The sequence below is a fragment of the Leuresthes tenuis genome, unplaced genomic scaffold, assembly GCF_036924035.1.
Source record: "Leuresthes tenuis unplaced genomic scaffold, fLeuTen1.0.hap1 SCAF_24, whole genome shotgun sequence".
Lineage (NCBI taxonomy): Eukaryota > Metazoa > Chordata > Actinopteri > Atheriniformes > Atherinopsidae > Leuresthes > Leuresthes tenuis.
In genome coordinates, this window is record NW_027325378.1 from 797269 (window position 1) to 808058 (window position 10790).

Consider the following 10790-nt stretch of genomic DNA (forward strand, 5'->3'; position numbering starts at 1 on the left):
CTACTGTCAGATCCAGGTTCTACTCTCAGATCCAGGTTCTACTCTCAGATCCACGTCTACTGTCAGATCCAGGTTCTACTCTCAGATACAGGTTCTACTCTCAGATACAGGTTCTACTGTCAGATCCAGGTTCTACTCTCAGATACAGGTTCTACTCTCAGATACAGGTTCTACTCAGATCCAGGTTCTACTGTCAGATACAGGTTCTACTCTCAGATCCAGGTTCTACTCTCAGATACAGGTTCTACTGTCAGATACAGGTTCTACTGTCAGATACAGGTTCTACTCTCAGATACAGGTTCTACTCTCAGATACAGGTTCTACAATCAGATCCAGGTTCTACTCTCAGATACAGGTTATACTGTCAGATCCAGGTTCTACTCTCAGATACAGGTTCTACTCTCAGTTCCAGGTTCTACTCTCAGATACAGGTTCTACTGTCAGATCCAGGTTCTACTCTCAGTTCCAGGTTCTACTCTCAGATACAGGTTCTACTCTGAGATACAGGTTCTACTGTCAGATCCAGGTTCTACTCTCAGATACAGGTTCTACTCTCAGATACAGGTTCTACTCTGAGATACAGGTTCTACTCTCAGTTCCAGGTTCTACTCTCAGATACAGGTTCTACTGTCAGATCCAGGTTCTACTCTCAGTTCCAGGTTCTACTCTCAGATACAGGTTCTACTCTGAGATACAGGTTCTACTGTCAGATACAGGTTCTACTCTCAGATACAGGTTCTACTGTCAGATACAGGTTCTACTCTCAGATACAGGTTCTACTCTCAGATACAGGTTCTACAATCAGATCCAGGTTCTACTCTCAGATACAGGTTCTACTCTCAGATACAGGTTCTACTGTCAGATACAGGTTCTACTCTCAGATACAGGTTCTACTGTCAGATCCAGGTTCTACTGTCAGATCCAGGTTCTACTCTCAGATCCAGGTTCTACTCTCAGATGCAGGTTCTACTGTCAGATGCAGGTTCAGGTTCTACTCGCAGATACAGGTTCTACTCGCAGATACAGGTTCAGGTTCTACTCGCAGATACAGGTTCTACTCGCAGATACAGGTTCTACTGTCAGATACAGATTCTACTCAGATCCAGGTTCTACTCTCAGATCCAGGTTCTACTGTCAGATACAGGTTCTACTCTCAGATCCAGGTTCTACTCAGGTCCAGGTTCTACTCTCAGATACAGGTTCTACTCTCAGATACAGGTTCTACTGTCAGATCCAGGTTCTACTGTCAGATCCAGGTTCTACTCGCAGATACAGGTTCTACTCGCAGATACAGGTTCTACTCGCAGATCCAGGTTCTACTGTCAGATACAGGTTCTACTCTCAGATCCAGGTTCTACTGTCAGATCCAGGTTCTACCTGCAGATACAGGTTCTACTCGCAGATACAGGTTCTAATCGCAGATACAGGTTCTACTCGCAGATACAGGTTCTACTCGCAGATACAGGTTCTACTGTCAGATACAGATTCTACTCAGATCCAGGTTCTACTCTTAGATCCAGGTTCTACTGTCAGATACAGATTCTACTCAGATCCAGGTTCTACTCTTAGATCCAGGTTCTACTGTCAGATCCAGGTTCTACTCTCAGATACAGGTTCTACTGTCAGATCCAGGTTCTACTCTCAGATCCAGGTTCTACTGTCAGATACAGGTTCTACTCTCAGATACAGGTTCTACTCGCAGATACAGGTTCTACTGTCAGATACAGATTCTACTCAGATCCAGGTTCTACTCTTAGATCCAGGTTCTACTGTCAGATACAGGTTCTACTCTCAGATACAGGTTCTACTGTCAGATCCAGGTTCTACTCTCAGATCCAGGTTCTACTGTCAGATACAGGTTCTACTCTCAGATACAGGTTCTACTCTGAGATACAGGTTCTACTGTCAGATCCAGGTTCTACTGTCAGATCCAGGTTCTACTCTCAGATACAGGTTCTACTGTCAGATCCAGGTTCTACTGTCAGATCCAGGTTCTACTCTCAGATCCAGGTTCTACTCTCAGATCCACGTCTACTGTCAGATCCAGGTTCTACTCTCAGATACAGGTTCTACTCTCAGATACAGGTTCTACTGTCAGATCCAGGTTCTACCCTCAGATACAGGTTCTACTCTCAGATACAGGTTCTACTCTCAGATACAGGTTCTACTCTCAGATACAGGTTCTACTCTGAGATACAGGTTCTACTGTCAGATCCAGGTTCTACTGTCAGATCCAGGTTCTACTCTCAGATACAGGTTCTACTGTCAGATACAGGTTCTACTCTCAGATACAGGTTCTACTCTCAGATACAGGTTCTACTCTCAGATACAGGTTCTACTCTCAGATACAGGTTCTACTCTCAGATACAGGTTCTACTCAGATACAGGTTCTACTGTCAGATACAGGTTCTACTCTCAGATACAGGTTCTACTGTCAGATACAGGTTCTACTGTCAGATACAGGTTCTACTGTCAGATCCAGGTTCTACTCTCAGATCCAGGTTCTACTCTCAGATGCAGGTTCTACTGTCAGATGCAGGTTCAGGTTCTACTCGCAGATACAGGTTCTACTCGCAGATACAGGTTCAGGTTCTACTCGCAGATACAGGTTCTACTCGCAGATACAGGTTCTACTGTCAGATACAGATTCTACTCAGATCCAGGTTCTACTCTCAGATCCAGGTTCTACTGTCAGATACAGGTTCTACTCTCAGATCCAGGTTCTACTCAGGTCCAGGTTCTACTCTCAGATACAGGTTCTACTCTCAGATACAGGTTCTACTCTCAGATACAGGTTCTACTCTCAGATACAGGTTCTACTGTCAGATCCAGGTTCTACTGTCAGATCCAGGTTCTACTCGCAGATACAGGTTCTACTCGCAGATACAGGTTCTACTCGCAGATCCAGGTTCTACTGTCAGATACAGGTTCTACTCTCAGATCCAGGTTCTACTGTCAGATCCAGGTTCTACCTGCAGATACAGGTTCTACTCGCAGATACAGGTTCTAATCGCAGATACAGGTTCTACTCGCAGATACAGGTTCTACTCGCAGATACAGGTTCTACTGTCAGATACAGATTCTACTCAGATCCAGGTTCTACTCTTAGATCCAGGTTCTACTGTCAGATACAGGTTCTACTCTCAGATCCAGGTTCTACTCAGGTCCAGGTTCTACTCTCAGATACAGGTTCTACTCTCAGATACAGGTTCTACTCTCAGATACAGGTTCTACTGTCAGATACAGGTTCTACTGTCAAATCCAGGTTCTACTGTCAGATCCAGGTTCTACCTGCAGATACAGGTTCTACTCGCAGATACAGGTTCTAATCGCAGATACAGGTTCTAATCGCAGATACAGGTTCTACTGTCAAATCCAGGTTCTACTGTCAGATCCAGGTTCTACTGTCAGATCCAAGTTCTACTCTCAGATCCAGGTTCTACTCTCATATACAGGTTCTACTGTCAGATACAAGTTCTACTGTCAGATACAAGTTCTACTCTCAGATCCAGGTTCTACTGTCAGATCCAGGTTCTACTGTCAGATACAGGTTCTACTCTCATATACAGGTTCTACTCTCAGATACAGGTTCTACTCTCAGATACAGGTTCTACTCGCAGATCCAGGTTCTACTCGCAGATCCAGGTTCTACTCGCCGATACAGGTTCAGGTTCTACTCGCAGATACAGGTTCTACTCGCAGATACAGGTTCAGGTTCTACTCGCAGATACAGGTTCTACTCGCAGATACAGGTTCTACTGTCAGATACAGATTCTACTCAGATCCAGGTTCTACTCTTAGATCCAGGTTCTACTGTCAGATACAGGTTCTACTCTCAGATCCAGGTTCTTCTCAGATCCAGGTTCTACTCTCAGATACAGGTTCTACTCTCAGATACAGGTTCTACTGTCAGATACAGGTTCTACTGTCAGATCCAGGTTCTACTGTCAGATCCAGGTTCTACTCGCAGATACAGGTTCTACTCGCAGATACAGGTTCTACTCGCAGATACAGGTTCTACTCGCAGATACAGGTTCTACTGTCAGATACAGGTTCTACTCTCAGATCCAGTTTCTACTGTCAGATCCAGGTTCTACCTGCAGATACAGGTTCTACTCGCAGATACAGGTTCTAATCGCAGATACAGGTTCTAATCGCAGATACAGGTTCTACTCGCAGATACAGGTTCTACTCAGATACAGGTTCTACTCTCAGATCCAGGTTCTACTCGCAGATACAGGTTCTACTCAGATCCAGGTTCTACTCTCAGATCCAGGTTCTACTCTCAGATCCAGGTTCTACTGTCAGATCCAGGTTCTACTGTCAGATACAGGTTCTACTCTCAGATCCAGGTTCTACTCAGGTCCAGGTTCTACTCTCAGATACAGGTTCTACTCTCAGATACAGGTTCTACTCTCAGATACAGGTTCTCCTGTCAGATACAGGTTCTACTGTCAAATCCAGGTTCTACTGTCAGATCCAGGTTCTACCTGCAGATACAGGTTCTACTCGCAGATACAGGTTCTAATCGCAGATACAGGTTCTAATCGCAGATACAGGTTCTACTGTCAAATCCAGGTTCTACTGTCAGATCCAGGTTCTACTGTCAGATCCAAGTTCTACTCTCAGATCCAGGTTCTACTCTCAGATACAGGTTCTACTGTCAGATACAAGTTCTACTCTCAGATCCAGGTTCTACTGTCAGATCCAGGTTCTACTGTCAGATACAGGTTCTACTCTCATATACAGGTTCTACTCTCAGATACAGGTTCTACTCTCAGATACAGGTTCTACTCGCAGATACAGGTTCAGGTTCTACTCGCAGATACAGGTTCTACTCGCAGATACAGGTTCAGGTTCTACTCGCAGATACAGGTTCTACTCGCAGATACAGGTTCTACTCGCAGATACAGGTTCTACTCGCAGATACAGGTTCTACTGTCAGATACAGATTCTACTCAGATCCAGGTTCTACTCTTAGATCCAGGTTCTACTGTCAGATACAGGTTCTACTCTCAGATCCAGGTTCTTCTCAGATCCAGGTTCTACTCTCAGATACAGGTTCTACTCTCAGATACAGGTTCTACTGTCAGATACAGGTTCTACTGTCAGATACAGGTTCTACTGTCAAATCCAGGTTCTACTGTCAGATCCAGGTTCTACTGTCAGATCCAGGTTCTACTCGCAGATACAGGTTCTACTCGCAGATCCAGGTTCTACTGTCAGATACAGGTTCTACTCTGAGATCCAGGTTCTACTGTCAGATCCAGGTTCTACCTGCAGATACAGGTTCTACTCGCAGATACAGGTTCTAATCGCAGATACAGGTTCTAATCGCAGATACAGGTTCTACTCGCAGATACAGGTTCTACTCGCAGATACAGGTTCTACTCAGATACAGGTTCTACTCGCAGATACAGGTTCTACTCGCAGATACAGGTTCTACTCAGATCCAGGTTCTACTCTCAGATCCAGGTTCTACTCTCAGATCCAGGTTCTACTGTCAGATCCAGGTTCTACTGTCAGATCCAGGTTCTACTCGCAGATACAGGTTCTACTCGCAGATACAGGTTCTACTCAGATCCAGGTTCTACTCTCAGATCCAGGTTCTACTCTGAAATAGAGGTTCTATTGTCAGATCCAGGTTCTACTGTCAGATCCAGGTTCTACTGTCAGATCCAGGTTCTACTGTCAGATCCAGGTTCTACTCTCAGATCCAGGTTCTACTCGCAGATCCAGGTTCTACTCGCAGATACAGGTTCTAATCGCAGATACAGGTTCTAATTGCAGATACAGGTTCTACTCGCAGATACAGGTTCTACTCGCAGATACAGGTTCTACTGTCAGATACAGGTTCTACTCTCAGATACAGGTTCTACTCGCAGATACAGGTTCTACTCAGATACAGGTTCTACTCTCAGATCCAGGTTCTACTGTCAGATACAGGTTCTACTCAGATCCAGGTTCTACTCTCAGATCCAGGTTCTACTGTCAGATCCAGGTTCTACTCGCAGATACAGGTTCTACTCAGATCCAGGTTCTACTGTCAGATCCAGGTTCTACTGTCAGATCCAGGTTCTACTGTCAGATACAGGTTCTACTCTCAGATACAGGTTCTACTCTCAGATACAGGTTCTACTGTCAGATCCAGGTCTGATCTGCTGTGCCTCGTCTTACCTTTAAAACATCCTGTGATCTCTCTGTCAAACTGAATTACGTTTCAGATTTCAACTCGCCGGTCAAGTTTCAGTCTAAGTGTGTCAGTGAAACCATTTGATTGCCCTCTTACTGGAACCCATTTAAACACCTCCCTGACCACCACAGAGATTTAAACTCTGACCGGCTCCTGTTTGAAGAAACAGTCAAACTAAAACTCAGAAACATCTGTCAGGTTTAAAGGTTCGCTGCCGGGTTTCACTTCCTATTTTATTCTCCTCCTCGGTGTTGAAAATGTGGAGAGAAAGTGGCACAAATACATTTCCAATTCTTTTTAGTTGCACGACATTCTGAAAGTCTGGTTTTAAGGCCTGTTATAGTCGTGAAACTGCACTGCCGCTCACTATTAAATAAATCTGAAGTTTTAAAAAGCACAGCAACATGAATCAGTGGTTTGAAGTTCCTGAAGTGAATAAACTGTGAGGCGTCACCAGAGGTGGGGGTATAGGCTATGCTGTTAGCGGCTGTAGTTTAATAGAAGAAGTTGGAGTTTGAATAGGAAACACACCTGGAGGAGGAAAAAAGAAGTGTGGGGGACATCCCTGAGAGGTCAGATTCCACATATCTACGGTAACACCTCCTCCGAATGTTGGGGGCGGGTTTTAGGTTTTCTAACGTCGGCCTACTTTCTGACCTCTGACCTCTGACCGTCGGCCTCCAGCTGTTGGGAGGCTCCAGCATTGCCCGTTTTAAATCTCATCTTAAAAACGTTTTTCTCATCTTTGAACTCTGCATGAGAATTCATTTTGTCACAGTTATTGCTCAGTTATGTATTTATTCTCATTGTTTTAAAGGTTTTGCTCTTATGTATTTATTCTCATTGTTTTAAAGGTTTTGCTCTTATGTATTTATTCTCATTGTTTTAAAGGTTTTGTCTTTAGCTGCCATTCTGGTCTTTTAGGTTTGACTGTTGTGGTCATTTTAAATGTGCTTTATGAATACATTTGACTTGAGACCACAAATGGACAGCTGGAGGGATGAGTGATGGACAGCTTCTAATTGTATCGGTGAGTTTTAGCGTCTCTGTGGTGAGTTTTAGCGTCTCTGTGGTGAGTTTTAGCGTCTCTGTGGTGAGTTTTAGCGTCTCTGTGGTGCGTTTTAGAGTCTCTGTGGTGCGTTTTAGCGTCTCTGTGGTGCCTTTTAGCGTCTCTGGTGAGTTTTAGCGTCTCTGTGGTGAGTTTTAGCGTCTCTGTGGTGAGTTTTAGCGTCTCTGTGGTGAGTTTTAGCGTCTCTGTGGTGAGTTTTAGCGTCTCTGTGGTGCGTTTTAGCGTCTCTGTGGTGAGTTTTAGCGTCTCTGTGGTGCGTTTTAGCGTCTCTGTGGTGAGTTTTAGCGTCTCTGTGGTGCGTTGTAGCGTCTCTGTGGTGAGTTTTAGCGTCTCTGTGGTGAGTTTTAGCGTCTCTGTGGTGCGTTTTAGCGTCTCTGTGGTGCCTTTTAGCGTCTCTGGTGAGTTTTAGCGTCTCTGTGGTGAGTTTTAGCGTCTCTGTGGTGCCTTTTAGCGTCTCTGTGGTGCGTTTTAGCGTCTCTGTGGTGCCTTTTAGCGTCTTTGGTGAGTTTTAGCGTCTCTGTGGTGCGTTTTAGCGTCTCTGTGGTGCGTTTTAGCGTCTCTGTGGTGAGTTTTAGCGTCTCTGTGGTGCGTTTTAGCGTCTCTGTGGTGAGTTTTAGCGTCTCTGTGGTGCGTTTTAGCGTCTCTGTGGTGAGTTTTAGCGTCTCTGTGGTGAGTTTTAGCGTCTCTGTGGTGCGTTTTAGCGTCTCTGTGGTGCGTTTTAGCGTCTCTGTGGTGCCTTTTAGCGTCTCCGTGGTGAGTTTTAGCGTCTCCGTGGTGCGTTTTAGCGTCTCTGTGGTGAGTTTTAGCGTCTCTGTGGTGAGTTTTAGCATCTCTGTGGTGAGTTTTAGCGTCTCTGTGGTGAGTTTTAACGTCTCTGTGGTGAGTTTTAGCGTCTCTGTGGTGAGTTTTAGCATCTCTGTGGTGAGTTTTAGCGTCTCTGTGGTGAGTTTTAGCGTCTCTGTGGTGCGTTTTAGCGTCTCTGTGGTGAGTTTTAGCGTCTCTGTGGTGAGTTTTAGCGTCTCTGTGGTGAGTTTTAGCGTCTCTGTGGTGAGTTTTAGCGTCTCTGTGGTGCGTTTTAGCGTCTCTGTGGTGAGTTTTAGCGTCTCTGTGGTGAGTTTTAGCGTCTCTGTGGTGAGTTTTAGCGTCTCTGTGGTGCGTTTTAGCGTCTCTGTGGTGAGTTTTAGCGTCTCTGTGGTGAGTTTTAGCGTCTCTGTGGTGCGTTTTAGCGTCTCTGTGGTGCGTTTTAGCGTCTCTGTGGTGCCTTTTAGCGTCTCCGTGGTGAGTTTTAGCGTCTCCGTGGTGAGTTTTAGCGTCTCCGTGGTGCGTTTTAGCGTCTCTGTGGTGAGTTTTAGCGTCTCTGTGGTGAGTTTTAGCATCTCTGTGGTGAGTTTTAGCGTCTCTGTGGTGAGTTTTAGCGTCTCTGTGGTGCGTTTTAGCGTCTCTGTGGTGAGTTTTAGCGTCTCTGTGGTGCGTTTTAGCGTCTCTGTGGTGAGTTTTAGCGTCTCTGTGGTGAGTTTTAGCGTCTCTGTGGTGAGTTTTAGCGTCTCTGTGGTGCGTTTTAGCGTCTCTGTGGTGAGTTTTAGCGTCTCTGTGGTGAGTTTTAGCGTCTCTGTGGTGCGTTTTAGCGTCTCTGTGGTGAGTTTTAGCGTCTCTGTGGTGAGTTTTAGCGTCTCTGTGGTGAGTTTTAGCGTCTCTGTGGTGCGTTTTAGCGTCTCTGGTGAGTTTTAGCGTCTCTGTGGTGAGTTTTAGCGTCTCTGTGGTGCGTTCGGGGACCGTTCAGCCGGTCGATACAGACCAGTGGGGGACACTGAGAGCAGCTCAGGCTCGTATTGATTTCAGTTCTCCATCAGAGGAATAATAAAGTGCTGCTGTCCCATCGCTGCACACGTTTTCCATTTCCATCCTCTTCAGGCCCATCAAACACATCATCACATGCACTCTTTACATTAGCCAGGACATGACACGGTGCAGCCTGATAATTCCTCCATCAGCTGTGCTCACCTCTCCCTGCTGAGGGTCATAACACCCCCCAGAGAGCGTTTTGTTGGGGAACTCTGGAGGAAGGTTTCTGAGAAGGGAGCGGAGCGGATGTGGGGGGTAAAACCAACGAGACGCAGCAGGATGTGACTGATAAAATGTTCTGCTTCCACATGATGGAGGAAGTGAAACGGTTTGAAGTTACGGACCTGCAGTTTTGTACCATCGTCCAAACAGGTTCTTATTGCTTCCTTTTCAGAGGCTTTCATGCTTCTGGGTGAGCATCATATTCAGCTTAAATGAAACACAAGCATCACACTGATCCTTCAGCAACTTTCTGTTTTGTCAGCCTTTGTGACCAAAGTGGTGATGTGCAGCTGCTGTTCTTCCCTGTGTCCTCTGACCAAACTCAAACCGCTGCTCTTCTGTAACGGATCGGCCGTCTGGAGTTGGGACTCGCTGACAGAACTTTGAGTTACAGCGAGGATCCAAAGCCTTCGCCCTTGTATGGCCTTCCTCTTTGCTTCCATGTTCCTGGATGATACTGTTTACATCCGCATCCTCTGGATCAGGACCATCTATGTGCCGTCAGAGGCCTCGTCACGCTCCGTGGTCATTGGTGACATCATCACCAGCTTCTTCTTCATGGTGTGGACATGTCTGCTTAACATATTCAGCAACATTAGTGTGATTGTTTCAGCTCGGCTCCACATGAATCAGAGAGTTGTCCTGCTTCATGTCTTTGTGTCACAGTTATTTTCATAGGATGGAGCCTGATTAGTAAGGAAAGGAACAGGTTAACAGCAGTTATTATTACTAATATCATGTTCAAGTGAGATTTTTCATGAAATACACAAAATTAAAGAGGATCCTTTTGTATATTTTTTGCTTTTATATCATATTCAGAACCAGGGAAGACAATGGTTAGCTTAGCCATAAAATAGTTTGATATTTTCCTGAATAAAATGCTGATTAAAGAGACTAAATAATACCAATATGAATAAATAACTAACCCAACATCTACAGCCTGGCCTACATTATAATAAACCGCATGGCTTACCATGAGGGAACGACTCCTGCATCTTGGCAGTAACTTCTATAGCTCGGTTCTACTCAGAAACAGGCCACTAAACTCATCTGCTCAGAGGTGCCAAAGTTGGACAAAAACAATTATTTTGATCAAAAACAGACTTAGACCTTTGTTTTACGCAGCTATTAAATGGATGTTTTCTGCTCTTCTGCTCTCTCTGGATGCCGTTTTCTCTTATCTGACTTGAACAGAAGCAGAAGTGTGGTTATTCTGTCTTTCAGCGTTGTGGAAAGCGATGTGTTTTCAGCGTTTTTGATGTGCAGACGCAGCAGGAGCTCCGGGGCTGTTCCCCCCCGCCCCCTCCCCAGGATGAGGCTGGGGCAGCGCTGCAGACCTCAGCCTCTCCTCGGTTTCACTTTAATTCATTTAAAATATGAACACAAGCGTGCACGCTGGCCGGCTCTGTGTGAATAATGAGAGCGAGTTCCTGCAGCGCGGGGATCAATGCGGAGGAAGTGTTG